This window comes from Dipodomys merriami, unplaced genomic scaffold, assembly GCF_024711535.1.
Source record: "Dipodomys merriami isolate MVZ:Mamm:240054 unplaced genomic scaffold, mDipMer1.0.p SCAF_13, whole genome shotgun sequence".
Taxonomy (NCBI): Eukaryota; Metazoa; Chordata; class Mammalia; order Rodentia; family Heteromyidae; genus Dipodomys; species Dipodomys merriami.
Window position 1 is genome coordinate 1,235,746 of NW_027202604.1, and position 16,755 is coordinate 1,252,500.

General features: G+C 42.4%; 1 protein-coding gene across 18 annotated transcripts in view; it reads left to right on the plus strand.

The window, feature by feature from the left end:
- Positions 1 to 2,902: 2,902 nt before the first annotated feature.
- Erc2 (ELKS/RAB6-interacting/CAST family member 2) overlaps positions 2,903 to 16,755 on the plus strand; it is a 1,008,017-nt gene continuing 994,164 nt past the window's right edge. For 17 of the 18 annotated variants that reach the window (XR_011371144.1, XR_011371143.1, XR_011371142.1 and 14 more), the window contains exon 1: positions 2,903 to 3,058. The gene's annotated coding sequence lies outside the window, so the exon portion shown is untranslated. Of the gene's footprint in view, positions 3,059 to 4,304; positions 4,373 to 16,755 lie in introns of those variants that run through there. The other variant, XM_070018481.1, reaches the window with a different exon arrangement.

Here is a 16,755-nt window from a genome sequence, read left to right on the forward strand (position 1 = left end):
TACCATATTTTCTTGATCCATTCATCCACTAAGGAGCATCTGGGTTGATTCGTATCTTGTCTATGGTAAACAATGCTTCAGTAAACATGGTTGTGCTTCTAGCTTTAGCGTGGCCTTGTTTATTGTCTATTGGATAAATTGCTGGTTCACAGGGAAGCTCTATGTTTAGTCTTTTGAGGAACCTCCATACCACTTTCCAGAGTGGTTGAACAAGTTAGTAGTATCCCTTTTTGGCCACATCCGTATGTTATTCCCTCTGTTATTATTAGTTCTTGATAATGGCCGTTCTAACTGGGATGAGGTGAAATGTCAATGTTGTTTTGATTTGCATTTCTTTTATGGCCAGAGATGTTGAATATTTCTTCATGCGTCTATTGGCCATTCTTAATTCTTCTTAGAAGTCTCTTTTTAAGCCTTTAACCCATTTATTAATTGTGTTGTTTCTTTGAGGGTTTATTAAGGGGGGTTAATTTTTGAGCTCTCTGTATTTTAGATATGAAGTCTTTGTCTGATGCATAGCTGTTAAAAATCTTCTCCTATTCTGTGGGCTTTCTATTTACCTTGCTAGCCGTGTCCTTTGCCATGAAGAAGCTCTTCAGTTTTATGCAATCCCATTAATTCAGTCTTTCTTTGATTTGTTGTGATTCTGGATCTTAGGAAGTGTCAATCTGTGCCTAGTCAATTCTGCCAGCACCATTTGTTGAAGAGGTTATCTTTCTTCCATCCTGTGTTTTTGGCTCCCTTACCAAATAATAGATGGCTATAGGTCTGTGGATTAATTTCTAGGTCTTCTATTCTATTCTATTGGTCCTTAGGCCTATCCTTGTGCCAGTACCAAGCTGTTTTTTTTTTAATTACTGCGTTTTTACTTAAAGTAATTCTTCTTTTGTTTTGTTCCCCCCCCCAGCTGATCTGAGACTCATCATTAACCAGATGAGTGATTGAATTATAGCTGTTTGTTATCTCATCCTACTGAAGTGATTATTCTTAACTTTTTTTACTAGGCCAAGGACTGAATTGGAAAGAAATCTGTTGCAAACCATAAACCCTGTGGGAAAAGAACATTTATGATATATAGTATATCTTTGATATTCATGTGTACATATTATATGTAAATACATATATAACACACATATAATTTATATTTGTAGTATAATATATAATTATATATGTGCATGTGTGTTATAACAACTCCAAAGCCTAAGTATTACTTTTTTGAAACCATGGATCAAAACAAAAGAGGCTAAGAGTAGTGGACATTGGACACTGTATTGTATCAGGGTCCCATTTAGGAATGGTATTTGACTTTCCTGAAAGATAGTAAACATCTTACAGTTTTGGGTAAGAATAATTGAGAAATGTAAGTGACTGCACATAGAAAGTACGCAAAAGTACATTTCAAATAGTATAGGATTTTAGGAATTGTCTAAAGATTCAGCAGGACTCCCATAACAAGCTTTTTAAGCCCAGGCAGTCAAGGATATAGGACAAACTGAACTCAGTAGGTGTAGTTTGATTTGCCCCTGAAACATTAGGGTCAGGCGGAGTGCTGCTTGTTGGGTACAGACAGAAAGAAGAGGATGAGGGGCGGAGAAGGTTCAGAGGCCAGAGACTCTGTAAAACCTTAAATACCATTAGTGTAAGAAAGGCATAAGAACAGGTATTTGGGCTGGAGAAGAAAGCCATCTTTGTCTCAGAATCCAATTCCCTAAGTAGAAATTGGTTACTATTTGAATTCTCTCCAGGGAGGATGGAAGAAATCCCACAGATACCCGACTCATTCCACACCTCTACTCACCCAGACATCCCCTGGCTGAATCTACTTCATTTATCTGAGTTTCTGGCAGGAGACATTTAGGTCTGGCCACTGAAATTGCATGAAGCAGACTCATCAGGACAGAAAGGAAATCACTGCTTTCCGGATGTCAGCAAGAGACATCAAGTTTGTGTACACCTGTGTTTCCTGGTCCCCTTTCTAAAAGAAAATGGCAGTAGCCGGAACTCGACTTGTTGAGTGGGCACTTTGTTTAATAAAAAAACTTCTCCAAATCCTCCTGCTCCTTACCTCAAAAAGGGATGTGTGTGTGTGTGTGTGTGTGTGTGTGTAACTCAGGCACCATCTTTCTCTCTTAAATGTGACAAAGCATACACTAAGAGGCACATCTCAATAAAGAATAGTTTTTGTTGTTGTTACTGTGGTTATCTTCTTCATCCTGTCTCTCCTTGAGGTAACAAGAAGGTGACAACATTCTGGAATCTTTTCATCCTCCTAAGGATCATTAAGCTGATGGGACAGCGCAGCGATTGGAAGCTCCTCCCCCTCCCCTAAAGCTTAACTTAAAAGGTAAGTGCTATCCTTGCTCCAGTCCCCGGCTGGAGCAAAACCACCTGACACGTCCCAGCTTTTCGAGACGGTCACCCGGGAAGGGGGCCACCCGGGAAGAGGGCGGGCCTAGGACTGAAGATAGGAGTCAGGTGCTTCAGGACTGAGGCCTCCACGGAGCAGGCGCTTTGACGACCCCGCCGCCGCCACCCCCCATTTCGCCCGGGCTTGGCGCTCTCTGCTGCCCCCCGCGGAGGCGCTCAGCCCCCCTCCTCCTCTCGCCCCCTCCCCCTCCCCCCCAGCGGCTCCTCGGGAATGCTGGGAATGTGAGTCAGGGCCTCCGTGAGCTAGACAGCCCGAGAGCCGGAGGAGAGAGCGCGCGAGCGCGCGGCCGTGCGCGCGGGCCGGGCAGGCGGGGGCCTCCCGGAGCGCAGCGCCCGGCGGGCAGCGGCGCGAGCGCGCGGCTCGGGACTGCGGCGGGCGCCGCCCCCTCGGCTGCCGGCCCCGCCCGGCCCCACGCCTGGCCCGGCCCGGCCCTCGAGCCGCGTCCTCCTCCTCTCCTCCACCTCCTCCCTCCTGGCTCCGGAGCTCCCCGCCCCGCCGCGCTTCCTCCACCCGCTGCTCCGGGTTGCTCAGCTCGGGCGCCGGCTCCGGCTCCTCCCGGCTGCCCCGGGCCGAGGCGGCGAGAGGTTGTAAAAATCCATGTGGGACGGCCCCGGGGCGAGCATCGCAAAGGTGAGGCGCCGACGCCGGGCTGCCGGGGATCCGGCGCCCTCGGGGCTCCCCTGCCCGGCACTCCTCGCGCCGGGTCCCCTCGCTCGTGGGTAGCTGCAATGCGTTTATTAGGGGAAGCCGAGGGGCGAAGCAGCCACCAACACCGGCTTTCTTGCGCGGAGGAGGCGAGGGGCTGGGGCGGCCTAAGGGCGGATTTGCCTGGATGTATCCTCCCCCAGCATTGGAACAAGTGCACGGCTTCTCCCTCGCCCCGGCGGCCGGGCCACCTCCCGCAGTCCCGCTTCCGCGGCCCCCTCACGGACATCGCCTGGCTTTTTCTCCAGATCCAACCCCCCTTTTGCCTGGCTTCCCCTCATGCCTGGAGGGGTGGGGTATTAGCGAGGGCGGAGGTCTCTTTCTTGGAACCCCAAGCTAATAAAGTGGAGCGAGGCAGAGTTCTAGCCCATGGGTGGGGTGCCTGGCTGTTTGGGTGGGCTCTGAGGGGAGCCGGTTTGAAAAAAAAAAAAAAAAGAAATCCCTGTCAGGGAGAATGAATCCGGATTTACGGGCGTGTGGTGACAAGAGGTGGTGGTGTATGGACAGAAAAACGATGTGAAATGTAACTGATCACCGTGGCCACACTCCATCTCCTAAATGACCAGGGAAGCAGTCCTCATTAGGGTGTATCTTTTTTTTTTCTTTCTTAACACACACACACACACACACACACACACACACACACCCCAATATTACTGTCCGAACACACACACACACACACACACACACACACACACACACACACACACACACACACACACACACACACACACACACACACACACACACACACCCCAATATTACTGTCCGAATCTTTGAAAGATCATTCTAGGACAGTGAAGATTAAGGGCTGCTTTAGTGCGGGATATGGCATTCGTAACTCTCCTTTCGGCCCTGCCTTATTCATTTCGTCCTGGAGGGTCTCTCTTCTCGCCAGGGAGGAAGGGTCGGCTCTGTTAGGAGAAGATCGATTTTAGGCTGCTATCTGCCTTCGCTAGATCAAAGACAATTTACTCCCAGAGCGGGGAATTGTCAGGTTCCTCTGTGATTGACAGTCTCACCTGCCACTTATGTGGGTGGACCTGGGGCTGGGTGGAACCCCCAGAGCCAATCAATGCTCGACAGAGGAGGGCTGCTCCCACTTGTCATGGTTAGTTTCCTGGTTGGCTCTTTAAATCAGTGGTTTTACTTAACCATTGGTTTCCACCAGGTAAGGGTCTCCAGCTGTGGGAAGCAGACAAGGGAGAGAAGGCAACTCGAAAATGGACTCAGAAGCAAGTAGGTTTGACCTATGTTCCCTTGTCTTTTCCCCTTCCCATGTTTATTAGTTGTAGAAGTTGGGGATACTTGAAGGTATTGGCTTGGAAATGAATTTGAAATAAGTCTGTGTGAAAGAATGAGATGGGCACGGGGGGGTGGGGATGTTGTGGGTCGTCGTTGCCCATGTTTTCCTCCAGAGTGGCAGGTCTTCTCCGTAAGGGACATCATTTACTGTTGAGATAGGTCGGTAAAGGGTGTGGCATAGTCTCCTATGGCCACTCTTGCCCTTGTCAAGTCACATTGCTTCTGAGGATTCATTACTTAGCTCTTGGCTCTCTTGGGTGGGTTTGTAAGGTATTTTGGAAGCAGGCAAATGAGTGCTTTCTTGGAATCAACATGAACAGAAGGGATTCTTTGTAGTTTTGACAGTGTAACTCAACTTGTGGAAGTTGTGGAAGGCTGCCTTGTTTCCTCTCAAGATGCCAGTGGTGTGGGGTCAGTGGCTGCCAGTAGAAGACTTTGGCCTTTTCTTATGTGAACCATCTTGTCGCTTTGCTTCTGTGCTCCATCTAATAAAAGCCTTCCACACTCTTTTTTTTCTGTGGGAGAGGGAGGTAGGCTGGGTAGTGGCTTTCCTCAGGAAGACTTTCACTGGTAGATGAATCCAGGTGAAGGACTAGATTCTTTTCAACTCTCTAGGAGTGAAAGGCTGCTTTTTCAACACTCTTCTCTTTGAATTCATTAGAAAGATGACTAGTTTACCCAGAAAACTGTAGAAGCTGCACCTGGATGTAAGCATAGAGATGTGAATTCAGCATTTTATGGGTTGTGAGCCAGGACAAACTGGTTAGGATGATTTTCATGTAGAAATCAGTTTTTTAAAGGCATTATTATTATTATATTATTATTATTGCATTAACTAGTGTTTTACTGAGCTCATACATTATCATTTTCTAAACTCTGCATAGTAGTTACTATTGTTATGCAATCTAAAACTATAGTTGCCACAGTTAAGTGTGAAAGCAAGAACATGAATCCATGACCCCATGATCTTGCCATTGCCTTGAATTCAAATTTTAATGTGTGGTCTGCCTGTGTCCATTTGAAGTGTGAGCCCTCCCACCATATGTAGAGCCTGTGCTGTGAAAAGTCCACTGTCTGTTGATGGTCTTTACACCTGCTTGTTTGCTTTTCCATTTGAAGACAGTGCCTCCTGCCAGTTGGAAATTTTAACATTTTGATTTAGCATATGTCTTTCTAGTAGAGCATTTTTGGCCCAGTAGAAATACAGTTCTAAACTTGATGATGACTTCAAAGAGGTAAAACAAAACAAAATCTACATTTATGTTTTTTTCTTGATGCCTTAAATTTTCAGTTGGAATTTAAATAGGTTGGCTCCCTTGACCAACCTCCCCCAAGGAATTAGAAATTCTAATCTTAACTTACAGAAAGATCCTTTTTCAGTAGTGATTAAGTATACTTACATTTAAAATAATTCTATGAAAATCGCATGACTAATATTATTAGCAGCAGTTTTTTGTTTTTTGTGTTTTTTGTCGGTCATGGGGCCTGTATTCTGGGCCTGGGCACCGCTGTCCCTCAGCTCTTCAGCTCAAGGCTAGCACTCTACCACTTGAGCCACAGAGCCACTTCTGGCTTTTTCTGCTTATGTGGGGTTGAGGAATTGAATCCAGGGCCTCATGCATGCAAGGCAAGGCAAGCATTCTTCCACCGAGCCATCTTCCCAGACCAAGCAGTAGTATTTTTATTATATTGGAAAAGGCACAGAAGTAAGATTTACAGTGGCATTCTCTTGGTGAAAAGTGGTGGAGGAGGTTTTCCAGAAGAGGCATGCTGGAAAATGAGGGAGGTAATAGTGTGGAAATATACAATTTCACCCTTCAACATATACTCTTGGTATAGTTAGGTGGAATTTTCTAGAATCCGCATTTTTGCCAATTTTACTAGAATACACTTAAACTGTGTATGTGTATAAGTGTATACCAGTACCAGTGCTGAGGCTTGAACTCAGGTCTTAGGTACTATCTCTTTTTCACTCCAGGCTAGTGCTCTACTGATTGAGCCATAGCTTCATTTTGGGCATTTTGCTTGTTAATTGGAGATAAGAGTCATATAGATTTTCCTGCCCAGGCTGACTTTGTACTGTAATTGTAAGATCTCATCTTCCGTAAGTAGTTGGGATTACAGGTGTGAGCCACTGCAACTTAACTACCCTTAACTTAAAAAAAAAAAAGCTAACAAATTAACATTCTAGCTCTCATATGAGGGATCTACTTGCTAGCCAGTAGCTTGTGTTAGCAATGCTTGTACAATTCTTTGAGACTTTAATGCAATTTTCCTTATTTTAGAAGATACTAGAATACTAACATCAATGACAATGGAGGTATCATAAATTTAAAAGTTGATCCGTGTTGTCTAAGACTGGCCCTGGGTCACATCCAGGGTGATAATCTGTCCAAAAAATTAACTAAAGCACAAAACAGTTAACCCAAAGATTGAAGTTGTTAGACATAGCAAAGGTAAAGATTTTCAGCTTGTACTTTTTTTTTGTTGTTGTTGGTTGTGGAGCTTGAACTCTGGGCTTGGGCGTTACCCTCAGCAATTCAGCTCAAGGCAAGTGCTCTATCACTTAAGCTATAGCACCACTTCTGCTTTTCTGGTGGTTTATTGGAGATAGGAGTCTCACGGTCTTTCCTGCCTGGGCTGGCTTTGAACCAAGATCCTCAGATCTCAGCCTCCTGAGTAGCTAGGATTACAGGTGTAAGCCACCGGCGCCCGGCTCAGCTTGTACTTTCTTAGGTGAAGAAAAGGAACAAAAATAAATGAACATGGGAAAAATGCTAAAATATTTCAAGTGATAAAGCTACATTAAGCAACTTTGGTTATAACAGAACTTTACAATTTACAGCAACAGGTATTTGCTTCCATACTCAAGAGTATTCACATGTATTACTTAAATTATTAAGGCATTATTTATTAGAACCTACAGAATTTCCAGAGTTAATGTTTAATGAATGGTAAGCACAGAGGTTTAGCCTTATGAGAATCCTGTTGTCATGGGATTTACCATTAGGAGTAGGAAGGAATTTTTGCATGAAATGGCATTTTCTTGGACTGTAATGTAGGGAGAGTGGTGGACATGCAGATGGAGAAGTGCACACATCATAAATATGAAGGGCATATGTGATACAAGGAGTTACTCCATTTAGCCAGAGAGTAAGAAGAAAGAAAATCAGCAACAGTAACAATTATAACAGCAGTAATATTTATACCTTCACATTTTCTCTCTCTTTTTTGAAATACTGAGGTATTTGAAGTATTGAACCCAGGGCCTTGTGCATGGCAAGTAGGCAAGTACACTACCATTGAGCATTTCCATTTTCTTTTTCTACCCTCTTCTACCTTCTTATCCCCCATCCCCTGTTGTTCAACCTTATCTTTCTTCAACAAGATCTCTCTATATTGCCCAGGTTGGCCTTGGACTCCTAGTCCTTCAGCCTTCTGAGTTTGGGATTACAGGTGCATACCACCATGCTTAACTTTGTTGAGTAGTTAGCTGTGTGCTAGGCACTGTGCTTAGTAGTTTTCCTAACACATCTTTCTTGATATTGGGTAGATTTTGTTGATTGTCTACCCAATATTCTCTCATTTCTTAGTAGAACCTTAGTTGTCTGTGAGAAGAGAATATGCTTACCTTACCTTCCTAGAATCCATTGCAGCTTAGAATGACCATGACACTGAGGTCTGGCAGTGATCTCATGAAAGCTTAACAAGGAGAGTATGCTTCACTAGCTTTTGGCCCCTGCCTGCTTCTTGCTGCTTGGAGCAAAGGGGTAACACCTGAATTGACAGCATCCAACTATGATAAAGAAGATAAAACCATGTGTTAAAGATGTGTCAAACTGGCTGAGTGCTGGTAGCTCACACTTGTAATCCTAGCTACTCAGGAGGCTGAGATCTGAGGATAATGGTCAGAAGCCACCTTGGGCAGGAAAGTCCATAAGACCCTTATCCCTAATAAACTACTCAAAAGCTGGAAGTAGAGCTGTGTCTCAAATGATATAATGCTAATGTTTAGCAAAAAAAGCTCAGGGACAGTGCCCAGGTCCTGATTTCAAGCCCCATTCCAGAAAAGGATAAAATGGAAAGTGGGGTTTATAGCTCAGTAGTAGCACATTAGAGGCCCTAAGTTTAATTCTCAACACTACAAAAACATGACAAAACAAAATTAAACAAATGGTAAATCTGGGCCTGAAAGGACATGGTCTTAATGACATTTTTTTATTCAAAATACTAGCCTACATTGCTTTCCCTATACTTCTTAGTGCATAAAACAAGTTTGTAACCCATAAGCCACTGTTTATTACTTTCAGCCAAAGGAAATTTTCACTGATAAATACTTTCTCAAGAGCTTTTCATGATAGATATTATCTATTTTGATAATATTAAAAGATGTTGGTTTGGGAAGGTGGCTCAGTGGTAGAGCACTTGCCTTGCATGCCTGAGACCCTGGGTTCAATTCCTCAGCACCACATAAGAAAAAAAAAAAAAGAAAGAAAAAAAAGAAAAAAGCCGGAAGTGGCACTGTGGCTCAAGTGGTAGAGTGCTAGCCTTGAGCTGAAGAGCTGAGGACAGCGCCCAGGCCCAGAGTTCAGGCCCCATGACTGGACCAAAAAAAAAAAAAAAAAATATATATATATATATATATATATTGGGGCTTAAATACATGCCAGGTGGTATGAATGTGAATGAAGCAGAAGGGGAGCTGGGCACCAAGCAGACCTGGCAATGGCAGACTGAATGAAATTGGGTGAACACAAATCATAGTTGGCTCTTAACCTGTAATCTGCTGAGAACAAGAGGTTAGTATTAGCTTCTACTGATGGCTTCACATTTTCCAGAAAATAGGGAGTGAGTAATGTACAGCATTGCTAACAGGATGTGAATCATTATTCAGAGCTCTTACATGAGGGTTTCTGTTCCTTGTCAGTTCAAATACTGAGCCCTTGTTGACCTTGGATGACCTGATTTTGGTCTGGGTCTGGGTCCACTGTGTCAGTTAAAGGTAGTGGAAGTAAAAGGAGGGCAAAGTCAAAGGATGCTTTGGTGGTCCACAGATTCTTTTAATGGACTCTTCCTCTTTTCTTCCTTTTCTTTTCTTTTTTTTTCTTTCTTCTTCTTCCTCCTCCTCCCCTTCTTCCTCCTTCTCCTCTTCCTCCTCCTTCTTTATTTTTGGGGAGGGAGCTAGTCCTGGGGCTTGAACTCAGGGCCTGGGTGCTGTCCCTGAGCCTCTGTGCTCAAGGATAGTACTCTATCAATCAAGCCACAGTGCAACTTCTGGCCTTTTCTGAGTAGTTTATTTATTGGAGACAAGTCTCATGGACTTTCTTGACCCAGCTAGCTTCAAACCATGATAGTCAGATCTCAGCCTTCTGAGTAGGTAGGATTACAGGTGTGAGCCACTGGCACCTGGCTGACTCTTGACATTTTCATCTGCTAAACATTCCAGAGTGTTCATGGAGAGGGTGCATTTTAACTTCTGGGTTTCTCTCTGTCTCTGTGTCTGTGTCTCTGTGCCTCTCTCTCCTCCCCTGTCCTCTTTCCTTCCCTCTCCTCTGCTTTCAAAATCTAAACAAGGATTTGCTTTACAGGTAGTGTTTTTTTCAAGTATTTTTTCATTAAAAAATTATCTATACCTTCAGTAGATTGGTAGAAAAAAGCAAAGGTGCTCTGAAAATTTATAGTCAAAGTTTATGTTATGTGAGGTGTCTGTTATGTAAGGCCACTGCTCTAAAATGATCCTTATATATGCTCTCATGTGCAGGCTTACATGACCCTTATAGCTGTCCAGATGTTTTGAGCATCTTTTATTATTCCATAGCTTGTTGTGTCTTACTGTTATTGTTCCCCATAGCCACTTCCTTTGTCTTTCCAGGAATAGGCTGGAAGTGACTTGAATCACTTCTATGCTGGAACATTAATTTCTAGTATGAGGCCATCCAATGCTCTTTTTCACTGTTGTGACAATCATAGAAACACAGAGACTCCATCTGCCTAGGTCCTTGAGTCACTGAATGAACAAAGCTTCCAGTCAACTGGAATTGGATAATATAATGTGATTGAGAAGCAAACCTTTGTTGTTTTAACCCAGGAACTTTTTTAGTGTATCTTTGCTGATACATCAAATTTTAGCATATCTGCTACACTTTATTTAACTTTTTTGGTTGTCTTCTGGACTCATCTAATGCTTGACCAACTTGCCCTTACTTTGTGCTTAGGAAAGCAGTAGGCAGGCATTGGCACCTGCTATCCACGCAGGTCTCTGTACCAATAGAATTTTGGAAGTGTGATATTATATTAACATTTGTTTTTATGTTTAAAAAAAGTCTGAAGAAGCTGGGTGCAGTGGCTCATGCTTGTAATCATTGTTATTTGGGAGACTGATATCAGGAAGATCATGGTTCAAAGCTAGCCTTGGCAAAGAGTTCAAGCTTGGGTAACAGCACACACCTATCATCCTAGCTCTTCAGATAGTATGAATAGGAGGATTATAGTCCAGACTGGCCCCTAGGCAGGAAACAAAACCCAATTTGAAAAATTATGAAAATGAGGAGAGATGCAGGTGTGGCTCAAATGGTAGAGCATCTGCCTAGCAAGCACAGGGTCTTCAGTTCAAATCCCAGTACCAGAAAAACACAGAAGATATATTGTGGCATACACTTTTCCTTAAAAGAATCGAAAAGGTCTTAATATCATATTGCTTCTGTAGGTTATGGAAGCTCTGTGGCTTGGAGAGGACTAATGATTATCAGTTACCATAACAATGGTGCTCTTACTTCAGTGCATGCTTGTTGATCTGTGAAATATTTATTGAACACCTGCTTTGTGATAGGCATTAGGGCACAAAAGTGAGCTATAGATACTTCTGCACTTGGAGTTTGTGCTATACTGGGTCATCATGGGTAAGTTTGCCCTCTTCAATGAACAGCATCAAATTTGAGCATGTATTATGCTTTCTAGTCACTTTATGTTACTTATAAAGGTAGGGGTAATATCTCTATTTTACAGAAAAGAAAATTGAGGGTCGGAATGTATTAAGCTCCATGAAAGCAAGAGGTCCAAAGAAACATGGGTCCGATGGTTTCCCTTATTTGCAATAACTAGTATATGTTTGAGACAAGCAGAAAAGGTCAGATAAATTGATGTTAGGTGAAATGAACCCCAAAATAAGGAAGAACTCAAGTGGTTTTTCTTTCTTGCTATTGTTTCTAACATTTATAAGGTGATTTTTTTGTTGCTTTGTATGTTCCTCCCCTATGGTATAACCCCTGTTTTCACTGTATTTGATGTTGGTATAATTTGGGGAGGGGAAGGGAAAAAACAAATTGTTTAAATAGGGATGCAGGTGGACCCATTGCAATAATGAAATGTACAAGATGCTATGTCCAAAACTGAACTTTTGTTGCAATCTCAGTATCTAGAAAAGTTTGTTTTGGACTCAAGTCTGGAGTCATATCTCCAGCTTACTAGAAGATTGTTTGATACATAGTAGATGTTCAATAAGGACTTGTTAGCTAAAGGGACAGAAGAACTTGCCCAAGAAGCCATATTTGAATGCAATCTGCCTGCCTGTCAAAGCTGTTGAGGTGTAACAGGACTAAGAGCAGTATATGGTTCATGCAGCAACAGAAACAACTGCCTATGGTGTCAATGCCAAGAGCACCAGGAGGAGCTAGGTTGTCTCACTTTCAAGCCAGAGCTGAGTCTTCTGTGTGGTATTTTGCTTACTTGGTCTCAGGTAGGGAAGCCCAAGGTCATTTCTACCCCGACCTAATTAAAATGTAATTGTTACCCTTTTCCTGGACCAACTTAGTGTCTGCCCCAGTAGAATTTCCTCGGCACTTGGCTGGCTGACTCCTATTAACCTCTTGGGTGTTCCTTCTTCTCTTCTAGCTCTGAGATTTGTTGTTTTCAAGTTCTTTCTGCTCTTGAACTTTTCTTGGCCAGGCAGAATTCGTTTTGGTCAGAGACCAGAAAATCTATGGTTGCTGGCACCTAGGGGGCACTCAACAAAATGAAAAAGAGTTGGAGAGCTGGCACTTCAGAAAGGAGTTAAGTAATTACTTTATTTTTCCTGGAAATTGCAGTTAGATTACAGTCCTGTTGCATGAGTTTGGTTTGGGTTGAAAGGGCATCTCTGAGATACACCTGTAGAGTGAAGGCTAGTAGCAATATTTAGAAAGGCCTTGTACCAGTAGCCTTTCATTGCTATGTTTTGTTTTTCTGTATTTGGCTCATGTAATTATCTTTGGTTCTGAGGTTTAAACTTGGAGCCTCAAGCTTGCTAGGCAGTTTATTACTGAAGCCATGTTTCCAATTCCTTTTTTCCTTTAGTTATTTGTTAGGATCTCCTATTGTTCAGGCTGATCTCAGACCCTGAACCTCTTACAGTCTACTGCATAAGGATCCAAGTGCTATACTATTATACTTGGCTTTGTTTGCTGAAATGGGGTCCAGCCAGCTTTTTGCTGAGGCTAGCCTTGAACTAGTAGTCTCTGCTTCCCAAGTAGCTGGGCTCATTTAACTTTGGTAAATATTTGTGTGTGTGGGGTGGGGTGGGGAGGTTGTCTAGTGCCATTACTTTTGTTCCTGCCCTACTGCTCTCTGTCCTTAAAGGAAGTTGTCATTCTGTGATTTCAGGTATGAATGAGCTGCAGGCAGCTAAGTTCTTTCCCCCTAAAAGCATGAGAAACAAAGTTATTAATTCAAGACAACTTCTTAGTGGGTCAGAAGACAAGAGCTTGAATGGGAGCTGAGCAATGTGACTGTTCTGTAAGAATACTCTCAGCTTTTTATGCAAACTGTGAAAGACATTTCTGCTAAAATGGCATGACTAATTATAGCAAGGAAGAAGAATTTCAAAAGAAATTAAACCTTTCTGTGCACTGTAGTTACTAGTTATTAGGTAGTAGGTTTTTTTTTTTTCTGTAGAAAGGTAAATGTGAGAGTCAACCTTTTGTAACCTACAGTAATCCAAGGTATTTTGGGGAATCTGGGAGCAGCTCTGCAGGTGAACTCTTATCTGAAGGTGGAGAGTTGAGCATCTCTTTGTAATGTGAGGCTGGGCTATGATCCTCAGTTATTTTCCCAGTGATGCTGGTGGGCATCAAACTCTAAGATGGCTTTCTTGTATCTGGTTGAAGGGCACCTTAGCTATGTTGCCTTCCTGACAGCTGGCTTCAGCTTCATCACTTTGAGGGTTAAGACCGTGGTTCAAGGGACAGGGTTCAAGAGAAGCAGAATTGTTAACTAATTTTCACATGCACCTCTCAGGAGGCTATTTTTCACATCTTTCTTTCTGGCAATGTGTTTTTTTTTTCTTTCCTTCCTGGCTGTGAAGTTCTCTCAGATTCCTTCTTCGTTTTCCGCATTGGCTTGTTCTCAAAGCCTCTTCCTGGGGAGAAGCTAGAGGCGGGGTGGGGGTGGGGGAGTGAATGAAATGAGAGGTTGGTATAGTTGTGGATTTTGTGAAAATGGGTCCTGTTTGATGTTGAGTGGATACAAAGGTTAGTGGATTTCATTGGCTGCTATTCATCAGGCTTGCAAGCAGGGATCAGTTAGCAAGGGGAATTCTGTACTTTTTTTGTTAAGGCTTAGAAAGAACTTTATTTTATATATAGGCTTCAAATATACTGACGGACCATCTTGACTTCACACCATGAATAGTTGTCAGAATAACTTTAGAGCCGGTTCTTTTAGATACAGAGAGGTAGGGGTCAAGAGACCTGAGTTTCCTCTTGGTGTTTGCCACTAGATTTCTCCTTATTTGGGATCTCTATTTCTCTAATATATAGGCCAACTTTGCTCAAAAGCCGTGGTGTATAGTGATATTTCTCACAGCAGTTTCTTCATGAAGAATTTCAACTTAGTAACGGCCATTTGTTAGCTATTTTAACCTGGAAATTAAAAAGACTTTCATGGTGGATTTTTTTTTTAAATTTAATTTAATTTTATTTGTGAACATACCTTACAGAGGAGTTACAATTACATGGGCAGGATAATGCGTACATTTCTTACCAAGCATTGCAGCCTCCTCCTTTGTTTACCCTTCACATCCCTTCCCAGCCTCCCCCTCCCCCCCAATCCCAATCCTTCTCCTTCCCCCCCTTTACCCCCCCCCCCCCCGCACCGACGTTGTAAAGCTCATTTTGGACATGACAACTTGTACTTCTCATTGTTGCAACAGGTCCACCTGTATCCTTAAACAACTGGTTTTTCCCCATCTCCTCCACAAGTTATACTGACATCAAATATAGTGAAAGCAGGGGTTATACTGTGGGGGAGGGACATACAAAGCAATAAAGAGATAATCTTATAAATGCATTAGAAACACATGCATGAAAGAAAAAAACATTAAAATACATATCTAAGGGTTCATTTTCCTGACATCACATTATCTGACCTTTTCCGCTTGTCTCATACATATACTAGATATTGCAAATAAGGGAAACCATGGGACCTATGTTTCTTTGGGCTTGGCTTACTTCACTTAATATAATTTTTTCCAAGTTTTTCCATTTCCTAACAAATGGGGCAATGTCATTCTTTCTGATGGAGGCATAGAATTCCATTGTGTATATATACCACATTTTCTTGATCCATTCATCTACTGAGGGGCATCTGGGTTGGTTCCATATCTTAGCTATGGTGAATAATGCTGCAATAAACATTGTTGTGCTGGTAGCTTTAGTGTGGTCTTGTTTGTAAACATTTGGGTAAATGCCCAAAAGTGGGATTGCTGGGTCATAGGGGAGTTCTATGTGAAGTCTTTTGAGGAACCTCCATACTGCTTTCCAAAGTGGTTGAACAAGTTTACATTCAGGAATTTTTTTTTTTTTTTTGTCGGTAGTGGGGCTTGAACTCTGGGCCTGGTCATTGTCCCTGAGCTCTTCAGCTCAAGGCTAGCACTCTACCACTTGAGCTACAGCACCACTTCTTCATGGTGGACTTTATTAATAGGGAGTTAAACCATTTTTAAAAATACAGATGCAGAAAAAAATTTTCTACAGAAGTAAAGGACATGTTGGATTTGCCATTAGTGACATTAATTAATTAATTGTTTTGGCGACTGAGAATTGAACCCGGGGCCTTGTACATGCTAAACACAAACTGAGCTACGCCTCTTTAGTCCTCATTAGTGTTAGTTAAGAAAGCCCACCACTGCTAGTACAGTATTCCTTTAATTTGCCAATTGCCATAGGTAATTGTTTTGGTGAAAAATTCTCTGTGAGTACTGGCAAACAAGTAAAGAGAAACCAAACCAAGTAAAATACTATTTGGAAAAGACTCTATCTCAATGGAATTTGTTATTCCATGATTTATTTGTTACCATGATGCACTGTGGAATTAGAAAAAGACTAAATGAATCCTAGTCTTTACCTTAGCCAAAAAGAGTAAAAATTTCAGTTTGTGTGTAGTAAACACAGCCTTCTAATGCTTTAGGTCAAGAAGGTTTGTTGCTATTTAGGGAACTTAACTCACTTTTGTAGAGATCAGCTCCATTTAGGTAAAGGATTGAGTAGGTGGAAAATTCTAATTCTTTTTAGCATGTTTCACATTATAGGACCATTCAGAAATTTATTTTTTTCTAAGGCTAAATAATATCCCATTTAAGGTATATATCATTTTTTTTAACCTATTCAATGTCATTGGATATTTGGGTTGCCTATACCTTTTGAAATGTGAATCATGCTTCTGTAAACATCAGTGTCTATCAACTGCTTTTGAGTGTGGGTAATTCCATGACATTCCTGTCCTGTCCCCTACGAGAGAAAGTTAGCCTCCCAAAGTTCAAAAGAAGTCCTTAGGTAGAGATGCTGCTCTTGGCAAAAGACTAGAAATGTGACTGAAATAGTAGAATGCTTTCTTAGCAAGCTGGAGGCCTTGAATTCAATCTCCATTGCTGGCAAAGTTCTGTGGGGGCACTCGAAGATGTTCAAGAAGGACATTAGTAGGGCTCTTTTTTGTGTGCTGGTTCTGGCGCTTGAACTCAGGGTCTGGGTGCTGTTCCTCAGCTTTCTTGCTCAGAGTGTTTGAGTGTTTCATTCTGGCTTTTTGCTAGCTAATTGGAGGTAAAAGTCTCACAGACTTTCCTGTTTGGCTGGCTTTGAACCATAATCCTGACATCTCAGCCTCTTGAAGCATAAGTACCCAGCTAAGAGAGCTCTTACAGTGTATGCTCACAAGGTCCTACTCCAAGGATGATGAGAAATTGAGATTTTAATCTTTTATTCCTGGCTTCTGTAATGAGCTACCTTTAATTACAACTATTCTGCTAAGATAAAGATGGGTAAGACCTGGTGAGTTCCTTCAAGGAACTG